The 19,054-nt window shown below is 36.4% G+C and overlaps 1 protein-coding gene and 1 pseudogene across 5 annotated transcripts in view; both read left to right on the plus strand.

The window, feature by feature from the left end:
- GALNT13 (polypeptide N-acetylgalactosaminyltransferase 13) overlaps positions 1-19,054 on the plus strand; it is a 733,891-nt gene that overhangs the window by 541,679 nt on the left and 173,158 nt on the right. The window lies entirely within an intron of this gene.
- On the plus strand, positions 16,753-17,671 carry LOC109025826 (prohibitin 1-like; annotated as a pseudogene).

Consider the following 19,054-nt stretch of genomic DNA (forward strand, 5'->3'; position numbering starts at 1 on the left):
GGGTGAGTAGGTGTCACAGAATAATATTTCATTATGGTTCCTAATAGAATTCTGTTTATCCAAAACAAATGTGTTAGAATTTTATTTTGAATATTAACTGCTATAAATAACTGGCTTCGTATGCTCCTTTAGAAAAAATAAGTGGACAACAGGTAAATTAGACATTAATCAAGCTTTAGAAGAACATTAGCAAACATTAACAAAACTTGTATTGCTCTTAAAATTATAATAGCTTAAGGCATCGTAATTTCAATAACTACATTCCTCCATTAATATTTTTGGTTCAGAAAACTGGAATATGAGAAGAGCTTTATATTAGCCTTTGATATGATGCTTTACCTTGTAAACATTCAATTTGGAGACATGCTTATAGTTTTAGAAACATAAAGCACTTAAAGTTGTTTAGATGCACTAAAACTTGGTATTAATCTCTGGTTCTCTTTTATATTCATTTAATTATTTCTTAAACTAATTGAAAATAATTTTGAGGTGGTCGGTACCACCCATAATTCATTTTTAAAGCATAACCACTTATTTATACCTTTTCTATGATTTCTAAAATCATCCTAAGAGATTACTAACATGAAAATTCACAATTGAAATGATTCAAAACAAAGCAACTGAGAGGAAAGATGAAAATGAAGGTCAAGAGAAATAAAGTAACAGGAAAATGGGATAAACTGGTCACATTGAATAATCAATAACTTTATTCAAATATTCCTGACAGCTAAAGTGAAAATAAATTAGTAAATAAAATTGCACTGAACCTTTTTTTTTCTTCAGATGAAAGGAACTAGATTCTGAAAGGCATTGCCCAGTAGACACAAAGCAGTTGATATGTTAGACCATGTTTTAGCAAACATCCACTAATGCCTTTAAATGGATAGTGGGTTTCTTGGGTGCACTAAGAGAAAACTATCAATTTTATTGCTTTCCAGTGATTTGATCTCATAAAGGAATATATCTTGAAGACAGAGTATCATTTGGAGTTTTTCTGTAAATAAAACTTATCTAAATTCAGTCGAGCTTAAATGTTGGTCAATTCACATTTGAATTATGTTAGCAGTCTTTTCTCTTAATAAAAATAGAACTCACATACACAAGATGTAGGGATGTACATACTAACATTAGTGGCTGGTCATGAAAACTGTGATATAAACTTTTTCTCCTACTCAGACCCATCACATTTCTTCACAGGTTTGGTTCACAGGGTTGCTTGTGAATAATGTTATTAGAGAATGGATTTGCTTGGATACAACTTGGTAAAGAGATTAAAATGTAATAAAGATACAAATTGTCTAGATATTTTTGGTTATGCTATTTGTTATCTGTGCAACGCATAGAATAATTGGCCATTACTGGCTACAATGAAATATCTATGCCAGCTTGTAACAGCTGTCTTGGAACTAAACAAACTAAAAATTTTGGAGAAGTTAAATATGAGCTATGTTAGGCAATTTCATGAGGATTTAGAAGATGGTAAAACAAATCCTAGAGTTATGAGAAGATAGGTGATGTTTGAACTGAGTGTTAAAGAACTGACAGAAGTTGGCTATGTCAGGAATAAGAAAGGCATTTGAGGAACAGAATACCACATCTATGGAATTAGAATATGTGTCATAAACCTAGCCCTCTTGCATTAATAACATTCATTTCTTCTCTTTCATGACCTCACAAAATCTCATCATATGAGTGTTTCTCTGGAGAATTGTAAGCATATACTGTATTGGTAAACCAACAAAAATACTCGTCTACTATCTAACCAATCATGAATACTATCTGTTTATTTTATTCATCTATATATATCTATCTAATTTATGTGTATGTGAGTCTATGTTAGCGTAAAAACTAAATATTTATGAGGGCCCAAAATGTAAGTCTCTAGTGGTAGTTACTGTAGAAGCTATATTGTAACAATGATATATGGATAAAAATTTTACAGTATTGGATGTCTCTATAAAAATAAATGCTGAATGGTACTCGCAAGACATCCTGAATGAGTTGGAACTAGGATAGTAAAGGAAATTATAAAATTATGGAACCCTGAAAGATGGACAGGAATTAAATGCATAAAAGAAAAAGAAATTGAATGAAAATTATACAAAAATAGTAATGTATAAAGTATACATTTTCATTTCCATTAATAAATAAAGAAGTGAATGATATTTTATAGGGCTTATCCAGAAATACACATTGGAAATGTTTTGTTGGAAAATCAATCTAATTGAGAAAGTTTTTCTGTCTTCTTGAATGATACCATTAGATGGAAATAAAGGTACACACAAGAAAAATAAACAATTAACTTCTGAACCATGATAAAAACACTTTTGAAAATATTATTCTTTAACAGATACAAGGATATTTTAAACATACTAAGCAGAATGTCCCTGTATATAGCAATAAGCCAGGAATACCTGTCTTTTTAGTGAGTTTCAGTACATTAAGTAACCAACACTCTTATTAGAGACCAATGTCTAAAATGTCGACTTTGAGAAACATACTTCATTGCTGTGGCTTTCTGACCCTTCTCTGCTCATATGAACAGATATTCCATGTGCATGTTACCCTTAAAAGTCTTTATAATCTTTCTGATCCCAAACATAAAGGACTTAAATTCAGCGGTTTGAATTTATGGCAATAAAAACAGCTATATGAAGAATGTTAATGTGCTCAGAATTATTGAACAGACAAGTTTCATATCCCCTTAAGGCCAAATTTCACTAGAGCCTCCCATTAAGTGTGCTTAATCAAACAAAATGATGCTGAAAATTAAGTCAATTATCCTGCTGATTTACATTTGAAATGTCCCTGAAATATTCTAATAAAGAAATGTTTAACTTTCTTTTAAATCTAAATATATGCTGCCGTGAATTGACTTTTAGCTATTTATTTTACAAATTAGGGTTTCATTTTTCTTGCATGGGAAGGGAAAGTTAAAGTAAATAACTTGTAAAAAAAAGAGCTTTAAAATTTTAAAAAGCATTTATACAGATTGGGTTTGATTAATGAGCTACAACTGCCATTAAATTCAAATGAAATGTGCAAATAAGTTTAAGTCAGGAAATTTACTGGTTAATTTAAAAATGTTTGTCAGTTCTTGGGCATGCTCAGTCCCTGGTCTCGGTTTCCTAGAACTTATGCTAGAGGGAGACCATAGACAATAAACGAGTAAGCAGAAATATTATTCTGTTAATTTCAGATAAAGTCAAGTGCCTAGAAGAAAATAAAATAAAGTAAAATGTTGTGAATGACAGAGGTGGAGGATGAAGGGTAGAGAACTACATTACCTAGAGTGGTCAGAGAAACCCTCCCAGGGGACATTTGGGCTGATACCAGATGACAGGAAGCATCTATCTATGCAAGGATTTGCAGGGGGGAGCATTCAACATAGAAAAAAATGATAAATGCAAAAGGCCTTATGCAGCTATGAAGTGAGCTCAGTTTTCCTGGTCCAAGTCTATAGGATCACAAATAGCCTAAAGAATTGGGAGGGTTAGGAGAGAGGTCATCCTCTCAGAATATTTTGGTTGACTGATTTGTTCAGCATACAATTAATGTGTACCTATTTGCCACATACAATCACACACTACATAATTGTGTTTTGGTCAACAACGACACATATTTGCCCACGGCATTCATTACAGACACATGCTTTTCAAGTTTGTAAGCTGTACCATCTAGGTTTGTATAAGAACATTCTCTAATGTTCACATAATAATGAAATCACCTAATGGTGCATTCCTCAAACTGTATCCCAGTCTTTCAGTGTTGCATGTACACCGAGTACAGTTACAAAAGATGTACAAGAGATGTTTTCTAAGAGTTTATATTTTGATGAAGCCTTACATTTGAATAATACATAATAAATAAATAATAATAAAATCATTTTACAAGTATTGTTATAATGGATCTAGTATAGATTAAATATATAAGAAGGTTTTTTCTCATTATTTTGTTTCTTATCTTGAATGCATTTTGTAACATTTGCATTATACTTCAGATCACCTCTAAGTATCAGCCAGCTATAAATCAACCCTCATTTTACCTATCAATCAGTATAAATATTCACATACCTAAACCTGCAATAGACCCTGTGGATGGCATATACGCAAGGTGTGGTTCTTGATTTCTTTCACTGTGTGGGTATGTAAGATAGCAAATAGCACCTGATAATGTACTAAGTTCTAGGTATCATTTGAAGATGCAGATATATAGTGCATTAAGTGCAAAGGAGGGAAAGATTGCTGTGGTCTAAGACATTCATGGAAGAATTTATAAATAAAAAATTTAAGGGTATATGTAATCTTGTGAAAAGAAGCAGAAAAGCATGGCCTGGAAATCTGTGTACTCTCAGTTTAAAAGTTCTCTGCTGCTGTGCTCCTTGATATAGTTTGGCTGTGTCCCCACCCAAATCTCATCTTGAACTGTAGTTCCTATAGTCCCCACATGTCATGGAAGGGATCCAGTGGGAAGTAATTTAATCATGGGGGTGGTTACCCCCATGCTGCTCTTGGCACTTCTTGCTTGGCATTTCTCCTTGCTGCCGCCATGTGAAGAAGGTCATGTTTGCTTCCCCTTCCACCATGATTATAAGTTTCCTGAAGCCTTACAAACCATGCTGAACAGTGAGTCAACTAAACCTCTTTCTTTATAAATTACCCAGTCTTGGGTATGTCTTTATTAGCAGCATGAGAATGGACTAATACAGTAAATTGGAACTGGGGGTACCAAAAAGATACCAAAAAATGTAGAAGTGACTTTGGAACTGGGTAACAGGCAGAGGTTAGAAGAGTTTGGAGGGCTCAGAAGACAGGAAGATGTGGGAAAGTTTGGAAGTTCCTAGAGACTTGTTGAATGGCTTTGAACAAAATGCTGATAGTGATATGGACAACAAAGTCCAGGCTGAGGTGGTCTCAGAGATGGGGAAGCTGTTGTGAACTGGAGTAAAGCTCACTCTTGCTATGCAAAGAGAGTGGCAGCATTTTGTGCCTGCCCTAAAGATCTGTGGAACTTTGAACTTGAGAGAGATAATTTAGGGTATCTGGCAGAAGAAATTTCTAAGCAGCAGACCATTTAAGACGAAGCAGAGCATAAAAGTTTGGAAAATTTGCAGCCTGTTGATGCAATAGAAAAGAAAAACCCATTTTCTGTGGAGAAATTCAAGCCTGTTGCAGAAATTTGCATAAGTAACAAGGAGCCAAATATTAACCACCAAGACAATGGGGAAAAGGTTTCCAGGGCATGTCAGAGACCTTCACAGCAGCCCTTCCCATCACAGGCCTGGAGGCCTAGGAAGGAAAAATAGTTTAGTGAGCTGAGCCTAGGGCCTCCCTTGCTTGTGTGCAGCCTTGGGACTTGGTGCCCTGCATCCCAGATGCTCTAGCTATGAGTAAAAGGAATCAATATACTGTTCAGGCCATTGTTTTAGTGGGTGCAAGCCCCAAGCCTTGGCAACTCCCACATGCTGTTAGGCCTGTGGGTTCACAGAAGTCAAGAATTGAGGTTGGGGGACCTCTGCCTAGGTTTCAGAGGATGTGTGGAAATGCCTAGATGTCCAGGCAGAGGTATGCTGCAGGAGTGGAGCCCTCATGGAGACCCTCTTGCTAGGACAGTGTGGAATGGAAATGTGGGGTGCAAGCCCCCACACAGAGTCCCCCCTGGACATTGTCTAGTGGATCTGTGAGAAGAGGGCCACTGTCCTCCAGACCCCAGAATGGTAGCTCCACCAACAGCTTGCACTGTGTACCTAGAAAAGCCACAGACAATCAGCCCCAACCCATGAAAGCTGACAGGAGAGGGACTATCCCCTGCAAAGCCACAGGAATGGAGCTACCCAAGGCCGTGGGAGCCCATCTCTTGTATCAGTGTGAGCTGGATGTGAGACATGGAGTCGAAGAAGATCACTCTGTAATCTTAAGGTTTAATGACTGCCCTGTTGGATTTTGAGCTTGCTTTGGGCCTGTAGCTTCTTTGTTTGGGCCAATTTCTCCCATTTGGAATGGGTGTATTTACCCAATGCCTGTACCCCCATTGTATCTAGGAGGTAACTAACTTGCTTTTGATTTTACAGGCTCATAGGCAGAAAGGACTTGCCTTGTCTTAGATGAGACTGTGGACTGTGGATTGTGGATGCTTTTCTTTTCTTTTCTTTTCTTTTCTTTTCTTTTCTTTTCTTTTCTTTGTTTTGTTTTCTTTTCTCTTTTCTCTTTTGTTTTCTCTTTTCTTTTTTTTTTGATGGAGTCTCACTCTGTTGTGCAGGCTGGAGTACAGTGGCACAATCTCAGCTCACTGCAACCTCCTTTTCCTGGGTTCAAGCAATTCTCATGCCTCAGCCTCCCAAGTAGCTGGGACTACAGGTGTGGGCCACCACATCTGGTTAATTTTTGTATTTTGAGTAGAAACAGAAAATGCAACATCTGCATCTTCACCATATTGGCCAGGCTTGTCTTGAACTCCTGACCTCAGGTGATCCACCCACCATTGCCTCCCAAAGTGCTGGCATTAAAGGCATAAACCACCAGGCCCTGTCAGACTGTGACTTTTGAGTTAATACTGAAATAGGTTAAGATTTTGAGTTAATGCTAAAATGAGTTAAGATGCCTCCTCATTGGGAATGCATGTTTGCTTTTGAAATGTGATGACATGAGATTTGGAAGGGGCGGAATGGTATGATTTTATGTGTGCCCTCACCCAAATCTCATCTTGAATTGTAGTTCCCATAATCCCCTCATGTTGAAGGGATCTGGTGGGAGGCAATTTAATCATGGGGGTGGTTAGTTGAGTGCTGCTGTTCTCATGATGGTGAGCGATTCTCACGAGATCTGATGGTTTTACAAAGGGCTTTTCCCCCTTTTGCTGGGTGCTTCTTGCTGCTACCATGTGAAGAAGGATGTGTTTGCTTCCCCTTCCACCATGAGTGTACATTTCCTAAGGCCTTCCCAGCCATGCTGAACTGTGAGTCAATTAAACCTCTTTCCTTTATAAATTACCCAGTCTTGGGCATGTCTTTATTAGCAGCATGGGAACAGACTAATACACTCCTACTTTGTTCTTTGAGGCATATCTAAGTTTAGAGTAGAACATCTGATTTCCTGCCTTTTGTTTTCTCTATGGAAGATTACATGAATGAAGTATGACTAAAGCATTACATGTGTATCTTATAAAACTAAGATTTAAATGGCAGGATTAATAAGGTATTTATTAAAAATTCAATAAATTGAACCTATTGTTTTTATGTACCTATATCTGATCCCTTAAAGACATCTAGGACAAAATTCCAAATCTGTTGTTTTTGTATATGTTCAGTTAGGAAACCTACTGAACCTCGCTCATCAAAATTAATGCATTCACAATCGAATCTATGTATTTTTTATTAAAGAGCCAAATTTAAATCTCTATGGTAACGACTGCAATAAATGTGCAACATCTTAAGCTATGATTATATTGTCACACTTAGTGATGTCTATCTTCAGTACATGACTACCAATCGTTTTACTGTTGTTCTAGTCAACCAGAAATGTAGTTAAAAAAGGAAACCAATTATGAGATTTATTTAAATAAGACCGAACAATTTCTGCAATAACAGATTCTAGATACTAGGACTGACTCTGAGTGTGTGAGATAATGTTGAGGGGAGAATTTCATCCAACTGTAAAAAATTGAGTGGTAAGTACCAATACTTAATTACTACTGAGAAATTAAGTATACTTGAAAAGCTAGTTGTTGATTTTCAGTACTACCCTTAATTATATTCAACCAAACAATATTTACAACATTTTCAAAATTCCAAATTTGATGCATTAGGAATTCTAAAGATGTTTTATAATTGTCAAGCTAACCATGTGGTTACACTGCAAATATGCCAAAATTGAAATAAGCATTTTTGGTGTGAAATTATTAGCATTTCTGTACTGCCACCATGATACACCTGCATGTGATAATATATTTCTGCATGCCCTACTCTATCATCAAAGTTTTGGCAACATTTTCCCACTTACTTGCTTACTCCATAGCCTAGTAATATGTGATCCCTGACCAAAATATTTTTTCTCTATTTTAAGTGGTCAACCAAATTCTATATTTACTTTTTAAAATCCTATATTTTAGTTGGTCAACCAACTTTATATTCCATATTATTAATTGGCCAATAAAAGATATTTGCATTTGAGAAAAATATCATAACTTATGGAATTCCTAAATTAAGATAAAAATCTATACAAAACTTTAAGCGTACTGTGTCCCACACTAATCCTGCAATGGTCTATTTGTATAGTAATTAGACCTGATGGAAGACTACTGCTCCTTGATCATTTCTCTGACCCTACAAGAGAAGACCTCAGGAACTGCAAGATTTCTTTTCATATTTGGAGAACAAAATGGAAGCTCTTGATTCTATAAAGTTATGGAAAGTTAAAGATGTACCAGGAGCAGTTGGAAATGTGTTGCAGGGTTGAGGCAAAGGATAAGGAATTAAATGGGTGTATGAGGATTGATTAATTTGCCAAGGAAGAAAATAGGGAGAGCAAAAGAGCAAGGCATTTCCTTAGGTAGCACCTACTTTAGGGGTGGGAGAAAGAAGAAAAAGTGATTGCTAAGTCAAAACTGTCAGTGAAGAACAAATAAAATGTCACAAAAACTTAGGAAGTTATGGTGATTGTCAACAGTGTCAAATACTACAGAGAAGTCAGGAAGTAAGAATAATGTAAGCTCATAAAAAGTTTCATGAGCAGTTTCAGATGATGGATTCAAGATAGTGGAATATAAGATGTTAAGATAATTGGATTGTGAAAACATGTAGTGGGGGAAACTCTTTTTAAGACATTTGCCAGCAAATAAGAAGGAAAAATCATAGTAACTTTAAGGTTAAATATGAGCAAAGTAATTATTTTGTATTTTCTATCATTTCATTTTATCATAAATTTAAAATAAAATATCATCTATTATATTTTAGATAGGTAAAATATCTAAAAATGAATAAGGAACTATTTTTAAATATGAGGTGATATCTAAAAAGAAAAAGGAAGGGATAATTGATGAGATAAATACCTACAGGTATTGGACAAATGGCATAGCAATAAAGGATATCTGTGTGACACTTAGTTTACAGTGCAGTTTCACACTCATTATTTTACTACGTCCTTACCAGAACACTCTGGATGAGTTCTTATTATCATCTTATTCTATAGTTGAAGGTTCTGAGCCTCAGATAAATTGTCATGTGCCTAGAAATTGGCAGGGCTAAACATCAAACTCACATCTCCTGACTCCAAGTCAGGAACCTTAATACGAGTTCAGGAGACCAAGGGCAAGGGTGAACTTCAGAGAAGAGGATTGACTTTCTTTCCTAAAATGGAAAGAAGAAACTAAGGATATTTGAGACATTTCGAGGTAGAAATGAGTAGAAAATCAGGTCAGCTCTTTTTGATCTCAAGGAAAGTGGAGGCAAGAGATTATTTTCAGAGAAGATAGAATTTATATGGAGCTTGATAACAGGTGAAAATTTTGGATTAATCACAGCTTCTTCAACAAGCATTTGAATGAGCATTTGATGTTCTCTATGGAGCAACTTTTAAATTTCACAAGAATAACATTTTGAAGTACTAGTGTACCAAGGAAATTATCTTTACTGGACTTTAAGCATCATATCTAAAGAAATAAACTTTGCACTCCCCTCTCCTTGTTTGTGACTGACAAGTTAGCAAAGTAATATGCCAAATGTTGCTATTTCATGGTTATTTCTTTACTCTTCTAAAGTGTAATGTAACCTTCATTGACTATTACCAATTAATTTTTTTAATAAAAAACTGTCAAAAGTAGAGTATTAATTTCCTTCTTAGGAGGTTTGTGGGTTTCTTGAATAAGTACTTGAGGTGACGTTAACGTGGATATTTTTAGGTGTTTCACATTGGTTCTTGCCAAACACTATATAGCAAAAAAAAAAAGTGCCTGTAAGATGAGTTTTGAGAGGTACTCATATTTTCCATTGACAGCATTAGAATTTTAGATATGCCCCCTAGGGAAAGTACTTATTTGAAGCAAAACTTACAGCTTTAAAAAATAATGTCTTAGGTTCTTGACTAGAAACAAAATGACTCTAGCTGATTAAAAGCCAGGAGAAAGGCATCCTGTCTATCATGATGGTGGGGGTGAGAAACTCTCAAGTCCCCTTCTTGTAGGCATGAGAGACTGTTTATTTATTTCACTGTCAAATGCAAACTGATGACTAGACTTTAACTTTAATATGCCCAGTTTTGACATTCACAACTAGACTGGCCTGTAAGCTACTAGAGAGCTATGTATTATTATTATTCTTTTTCTATGCCCCAGAGCCCAGCATTGTGCTTGACAACACACAAAGTAATTGGCTAATATATATTTGCTGAATATATGCCAGCCAGGATCTTAGAAAAAAATTCTCGAGAGGAGACAGGTTGTCCTATTTCCTCAAATTTATCACAATTCTCTACATTTGGGACACACATGACCACTTTACAAATTACACAGGAAATTTAATTGAAACTGAAATTCTGTAACTCCAGTTAGGAGAGGTGGACATTTACAGATGGAGAGACTGAAGGAAAACTTTTTCTGAGCTACCAGGTTTTCTTTTCCACTCAAGTTCTTTTTATGTATTGCTGGCATCTGTGAAAGAGCAGGAGATGCCATATATTGCAGCTGGGTACCCAGGTGGTCTACTGATATTCAAAGGGGACTGGTTTGGCATGAATTCTAGGGCAGCGTCACGCAGCTGTCATGAGCCACTCTGTGGCTAGAAGCAGCAGATGTTACTGATATCTGAAAGGCAGTCACATCAGACATGGGAGAAGACCAATGTAAAATGCAAAGTATCTGACCTACATATCATTTAAGAAATCACACACATTTTCCATTCAGTTTTCAGATTTACATCCACATACAATTTTTTTCACAGTTGAGAGTAATTGATAGGCTTAATTATACAACGAGGAAAACAAAAATTCCAATAATTCTACTTTTATCTTAATAATGACTTAAATGTACTGAAAATACTTTCAAAGCCTCCAGGATGTATTATATCTTAACATTATTAATTATTAAAAGATGAAAAAGTGTTACTGTATCATATATTATTTTTGTTTCCTTTCTTCATGAGTTACTGTTTGAAACAATCTGTGCTCATAAAAAAGCAATGCTTGTTTATAATGTGAAAACCTAACCATTAATTTCTTAAGCAGAACCATCTTATATTATGTAGGATTTCTAATATCTGACAGATGGCCTTACATTTTTTATTTCTTGCCTGTTATATTCATACATTTTATTTACACAGAGAATGGAAGATTTGCCATAATACAATCAGAACCATGTGTTGTATTGTTGATCTAAAGGACAATTGGGATTTTCTGAAATATCAGCAGCCCTAATAAGATGTGGAGTAATGACATGTAACAATTTTTCTGATTCCAGAAAACACAGAAGCCATAAAGTGTGGTGATCAATCCTAAAGGTCAGAAAACTCCAAGGCAAAGAAAGTTGTTGAAAGGCAAAAAGTGACAGTAGATTGTACATTATGAAATGTTGGCATGTGTATTTTGGGGGTAGCTTCACTGTGTTTTTGAGCTGCTAGGAATGGGTTTCTGGTTTTGAGAGGAGTGGGAGATGAGATTAAAGGCTTCATCTGTGATCAATACCACTTCACCATACCTCTCACACACACCGGTTCGTGCACATTTTGTTCTTAAACACATCCTCTCCTTCAACTCTACATTCAGTCTATACACACCTTTGCATTCTTTCACTCTACTTTTTCCTCTCCCTTTCCGCACCCCCACTCTGCCCCCACCAGCTGCTCCCTCAAAAGTCAGTTGCTAGGCCTTTGGAAAAGCAAAAGATAAAGTATGATTGAGAGACGTCCTTTAAAAAAACCTACTTCAAGGTCAATTTGCTAATTCCTTTAGAAAATGAGTAAGTATGGAAAGGATCATTTTGAATTTGGGGCTTTCAGGAACTTCATTACTAAATTAAGACAGAAAGTACTTGATAAGGGAAAATACTTGATAATTGGACATTTTAGAAGCAAACTGATATTGGTGGGATAAATACATGGGATGGATTCAACTCAGCATTGTCTACGTTTAAGGCCAACTTTAACATCTCCAAATTACCCTAATAAGGCTATGACCTGAAAAATTCTCCTAAAGGAGAACAAAAGTGCTCTTCCATTTTTTCTCATTTTAAAACATCTGTGAGCTTTCTAAACGAGAGGAATTCCCATATTTGAGGGGGGAAAACACATTTATTGCCTCATAATAAGTTTTATATTCTCAGCTCCTTTATTCTTTCTCTTGTTCATAGAATCATATTTTTATTATGTTCTTTTAATACAACTAAAGTAAAATAAGCTTGCCTAAGTAGGAAAAGTTTTATTTAAATTTCAGAGGGTTATATCATTCCCATCTAAAAATATGATCTCTACAAGTGGTTTGTGTACCCTAGGTAAAAAGACTAATCTAAATCATATAAATATATGGCCAAAAACACAAAGCCATCATCAACCTCATTCCCTCTTCTTCTGCATGTGAGTTTTCTAAGGACTCTCCAGATTAAATGACTTGTTCCAAATTCTACAATCAGTTTGTGTCTATTTCAAGAACAGAATGCAGCTTTCCAATTTTAAATGTGATGCTTTTTTTATTTTCCATGCAAAATATTTTGTTTAAAAAAAACATTAAATTATCAAGTATTGGAAAGAATCCTCAGGTGTGTTGAATCTCCCTCTGGCTTCTGGCAGGTGACCACTTAAAGGCTACAATAACTTGATGTAGAAAAATCTTCATCTTGAGATGTTATCATTACCTCAGACTTCAACTCTAGCCACCACTCCCAAGTAACATAAATCTAGATTACACTGTGAAGTTAAAAATAGGTCAAGAGTCAACCAAACAACTAAGAAGGCATTCTCTCAATCAAAATGACAATGAAGAAAAAGTGGCAAGTTTCATATCAAGAATGAAGAGAAAAATGCCTACTGTAACCTTTATGCCTGTTCCATTTGAATGACTTTCATGCCTTTTGTGTTTGTGCATGCCAGTTTATCAAGGATCATAGTGCCTTCAGCATCTCAATGAAGGCCTTTTTAGACTTTGTTTCAATTCTAAGAATTACAGGATTTGTCATCAGGCTACTTGAATATATGGAAAGTGGAGAGTTGATATACTGATAGGGATTTTTTTTAATTATTTTTGAAGCAAACAGGAATATGGAACAAAATATTTTGAAAATTAAGTCACCAGTATCTTCAAGTTTTCCCTTTACCAAAATTGAGAAAATAACAGCTGTTTCTCCTGATTCCATTACATGGTAGATACATTTTGTGTGCCTTGTGTAATTTTTCTCATTTTTCTTTATCAATATTAATAGATCAGTGATCAATTATTATTCAGCACTGATATGAGCTAAACTTTTTTTAGACTTTGCAAACACTGAGAGAATGGTATCTTTAATTTCTGATTTTTTTACTATATATAAATTTTACTTCGAGATCGCACCACTGCACTCCAGCCTGGGCGACAGAGCGAGACTCTGTCTCAAAAAAAAAAAAAAATTATATTTCAGTTTCATAATGTAGAAACGTGATGCTTTTTCTTAAAGAGATAACATGAGTGGGGCTATAAGGCTAATATATACAAAATACACACACACATACACACATCTATGTGTGTGTGTGTGTGTATACACACAAGCACATACACACAGCCTCACATCCACATACATATATATGAACATTTATCTAGATGACAAACTATAGAATTGAGAACTCAATGGGGTGATATAGAGGTAGGTAGATAGTAAGTTCTATAAATCAGTGAAAATTTGAGATCAATGAAAACTATCATAGTCAAAAACTGTTTATAGGAAGAAAACAAATGTGGGCTGTGCCTGATAGGGAGGACATAATAGGTAAGGGAAAGTACATATATTCTTTTATTTTTATGTTTATTTGTAATTAACACATAATAACTGTGTATATTTGTAAGATACATTGTGTTGTTAGATCTGTGTATACATTATAGAGACAATCAAGTCAATTAACATATCCATCACCTCCCCAACTTATTTTTATATGTGTGATGAGATGTTAAAATTATACTATTTAAGCAATTTTGAAATACAAAATACATCATCATTAACTGTGGTCACCCTGCAGTGCAATAGATCACTAAAACTTATTCTCCCAGTCTAACTGAAGTTTTTTGTCCTTTGACCAACATCTTCTCTTTCCCCATCTCTCCCCGATTCCCTGTAATCTACTTTCTCTTTCTATGAGATTGACTCTTCTAGATTCCTCATGTAAGTGAATTTATAAAATATTAATCTTTCTGTGCCTGGCTTATTTCACTTAGCATAATGTGCTCCAGTTCCATCCATATTATCACAAATAACATAATTCCCTTTCTTTTTTCAGCTGTGTAACATGCCATTGTGCGTATATATATATGTGTGTATATATATATATATATCTGTATATATATATATCTACACACACACACACACATATATATATATATATCTCACATTTTCTTTATCCATCCAGCCATTGATGGCAGGTGCTTTGGTTGCATCTGTATCTTGGCTATTCTGAGTAATGCTGAAATCCACATGAGAATGCAGATATCTCCTTCATATATGAATTTCAATTCCTTTGAATATATACCCAGAAGTGGGATTGCTGGATCATATCGTAATTCCAGTTTTAGCTTATTGAGGAACCATCAAACCATCTCCCAAAATAGCTGTACAAATATACATTTCCACCGACAGTGTACAAGGGTTCCCTTTTCTCCACATCCTCATGTGGAGAATGAGGATTCGGAGAATAACTGTGAAATATAACACTTATTATCATTCATCTTTTTTATAATAGCCATTCTAATAGATGTGAGGTGATATCTCATGTGGTTTTAATTTCCATGTCTTTAATGATTAGTGATGTTTTACATTTTTTCATATATGTTAGCGATTCATATCTTTTTTTGAGAATTATCTGTTCAGATCACTTGCCTATTTTGAAATTGGGTTATTAGTATTTTTGCTGTTAAGTTGTTTGAATTCCTTGTTTTCGATACTAGCTCTTTATCAGACATATGGTTTGCATATATTTTCTCCCAATCCATGAGTTGTCTCCTCACTCTGTTGTTTCCTTTGTTATGCAAGAGCTTTTTAGTTTGACACAATTTAATTTGTCTCTTTTTGCTTTTGTTGCCTATACTTTTGGAGTCCTAGCCAAGATATCATTGCCCAGACTAATATCGTGGAGTTTTTTCCCCATGTTTTCTTTGAGTAACTTTACAGTTTCAAGTCTTATATTTAAGTCTATATTTTATCCAATTTGAGTTGATGTTTGTATATGGTGTGAAATAGTACAGTTTTATTCTTTTGCATGTGGATATCAAGTTTTCCCAACGTCACATATTAAAGACATTCTCTTTCCCTCATTATGTGAACTTGCCACCTCTGTTGAAAATCAATTTATAAATACTTAGGTTTATTTCTGGGCTTTTGATTCTGTTTTACTGGTCTATGTGTTTGTTTTTATGCCAGTCCCATGCTTTTTTGATTTATAATAGTTTTATAGTGTATTTTGAAATCAGGAAATGTGATGCTCAAGCTTTGCTCTTTTTGTTCAAAATTTATTTGGGTATTCAGAGTGTTTTCTGCTTCCATATGAACTTAAGGATTACTTTTTATATTTCTGTGAAAATAACATTGCAATTTTGATAGGTTTTGCATGGAATCTGTAGATTACTTTAGGTAATATGAACATTCTACCAATATTACCTGACCATGGGATATATTTTTATTTATCTATGTCTTCAATTTTTTAGTCAATGTTTTATAATTTTCAATAAACACATCTTTCACCTCCTTGGCTAAATTTACTCCTAAGTATTTTTTATGTTATTGTAAATGGGATTGTTATTTTCCATTTCTTTTTAAGATAGCTCATTATTAATGTGTAGAAATACAAGTGATTTTTGTATTTTGATTTTGTGACCTACAAATTTGTTTATCAGTTCTAACAGTTTTTTTGGTGGAGCTTTTAGGGTTTTCTGCATATAAGATCATGTCATCAGCAAACACAGATAATTTCACTTCTTCTTTTCATATATGATGTCTTTAGCTTATTCTTGCCTAAATGCTCTGGCTAGGATTTCAAGTGCTATGTTGAATGTAAGTGGCAAGATTGGGCATTCTTGTTGCTGACCTTACAGGACAAGCTTTCAGCATTTCACTGTTGAGTCTGATATTAGCTGTGGCCTTATCATACATGGCTTTTATGGTATTGGGGTACATTTATTCTATACCTAGTTTTTTGAGAGTTTTAAACATAAAGGGATATTGAATTTGTCAAATTTTTCTGCTTCTACTCAGATGATCATGTGCTTTGGGTTCTTCATTTTGTTAGACATGCCTTACAAGAAATACTAAAAGGAGTTATTCAACCTAAAGGAAAAGATACCCCTAAGTAGAAACAAAAATATATAAAAATATGGTCAGAGTGGATGCAGGTGTGAGAGGGTCCAGCAGAAGGAAACACGGCTGCCAGCATGTTTGAGTCTATTAACAAGTTTGGCCTGGCCTTATAGCTATTGTAGGAGGCATGGTGAACTCTGCCTTATACAGTGTGCATGCTGGACACAGAGCTGCCATCTTTGACTGATTCTGTGGCATACAGGACATTGTGGTACAGGAAGGGACTCACTTTCTCATGCCATGGGTACAGAAACCAATTTTCTTTAACTGATGTTCTTGACCATGTAATGTACCAGTCATCACTGGTAGCAAAGACTTACAGAATGTCAACATCATACTTTGTATCCTCTTCTGGCCTGTTGCTAGCCAGTTTGCGCACATCTTCACCAGCATCGGAGAGGACGACAATGACTGTGTGCTGCCATCCATCACTACCAAGACCCTCAGGTCAGTGGTGGCTCACTTTGATGCAGGAGAACTGATCACCCAAAGAGAGCTGGTCTCCAGGCAGGTGAGTGATGACCTTACAGGTCATCTTTGGGCTCATCCACCCACCTTTGGGCAAGCAGCCACCTTTGGATGGCATGTCCTTGACACATCTGACCTTTGGGAAGGAGTTCACAGAAGCGGTGGAAGCCAAACAATTGGCTCAGCAGGAAGCAGAGAGGGCCAGATTTGTGGTGGAAAAGGCTGAGCATCAGAAGAAGGCAGCCATCATCTTTGCCAACGGCAACTCCAAGACAGCAGAGCTGATCCCCAACTCACTGGCCATGGCGGGGACAGTCTGATTGAGCTGTGTAAGCTGGAAGCAGCGAGACATTGCATACCAGCTCTCATACTCTGGGAACGTCACCTACCTGCCTGTGGGGCAGTCCATGCTCCTCCAGCTGCCCCAGTGAGGGCCCACCCTGCCTTCACCTCTGAGGGCCAACTAGGCCACAGCCCAGTGATTCTTAACAATGCTTCCTTTTGCCCCCACCCCAGATTGGATGATTTCCAAATGACCTGTTTTCTAGTTCATCAATCCTTCTTCTGCTTGTTCTACTTGGCTGTTGAACCCCTCTTTTGAATTGTTATTATTATATTCTTCAGCTCAATAATTCCTGTTTGGTGTTTTCTAATATTTCCTATCTCCGTTTTAACGTTCAGTTTGCTCATGTGTTGCACTCCACACCTCAGTGAGCATCTTTATTACTGTTCTTTTGAACTGCCTATAGAGTAAATTCTATGTCTCCATTTCATCAGGGTTGGCTTCTAGAGATTTATCTTATCTTTTATTTGAAACGTATTTTCCTATTTCTTCATTTTCCTTGACTCTGTGGGATTCAGTACCTTAGATAAAAGAACCACCTCTCCCAGTCTTGCTAGACTGGTCTTGCGTTGGAGATATTCCTCCCAATTAGTATAGCCAGAGATTCTAGGTGCCTCAAAACACTTTGTTTGTCCAACCTGCTTTGCTTTTATTGGTCCCTGTATTAGTCTGTTCTTACACTGCTAGTAAAGACATACCCAAGACTGGGTAATTTATAAAGGAAAGAGATTTAATTGACTCACAGTTCCACATGACTGGGGAGGCCTCACAATCATGGTGGAAGGCAAAGGAGGAGGAAAGTGACATCTTACATGGAGGCAGGAAAGAGCGCTTGTGTAGGATAATGCCCCTTTATAAAACATCAGATCTCATGAGACTTACTATCACAAGAACAGCAGCATGGGGGTAACCACCCCCATGATTCAAGTACCTCCCACCAGATTCCTCCCACAACATGTGGGAATCATGAGAGCTACAATTCACGATGAGATTTGGGTGGAGACAGAGCCAAACCATATTGTTCCACCTCTGGCCCCTCCCAAATGTGAGCCCCTCATGTCCTCACATTTCAAAACCAATCATGCCTTCCCAACAGTCCCCCAAAGTCTTAACTCATTTCAGCATTAACTCAAAAGTCCACAGTCCAAAGTCTCATCTGAGACAAGCCATGTCCTTTCTGCCTATAAGCCTGTATAATCAAAAGCAAGTTAGGTACTTCCTAAATACAATGGGGGTACAGTCATTCAGAAAATACGGCTGTTCCAAATAGGAGAAATTGGCCCAAATGAAGAGGCCTACAGGCTTCATGCAAGTCTGAGATCCAGTGGGGCAGTCAAATCTTAAAGCTCCCAAATGATTCCGTTGACTCCACATCTCATATCCAGGTCTTGCTGGTGCAAGAGGTGGGTTTCCATGGTCTTGCACAGCTCCACCATTGTGATTTTGCAAGGTACAGGGTACAGCTCCACTCCTTACTGCTTTCACAGGCTGGCACTGAGTGCCTTTGGCTTTTCCAGGACATGGTGCAAGCTGTTGGTGGATCTACCATTCTAGGGTCTGGAGGACGGTGGCCCTCTTCTCACAGATCCACTGGACAATGCCCAGGGGGGACTCTGTGTGGGGGCTTGCACCCATTTCCCTTCCACACTGCCCTAGCAAGAGGTTCTCCATGAGGGCTGCACCCCTGTAGCATACCTCTATCTGGACATTCAGGCATTTTCACACATCCTC

This window comes from Gorilla gorilla, chromosome 11, assembly GCF_029281585.2.
Source record: "Gorilla gorilla gorilla isolate KB3781 chromosome 11, NHGRI_mGorGor1-v2.1_pri, whole genome shotgun sequence".
Classification (NCBI taxonomy): Eukaryota; Metazoa; Chordata; class Mammalia; order Primates; family Hominidae; genus Gorilla; species Gorilla gorilla.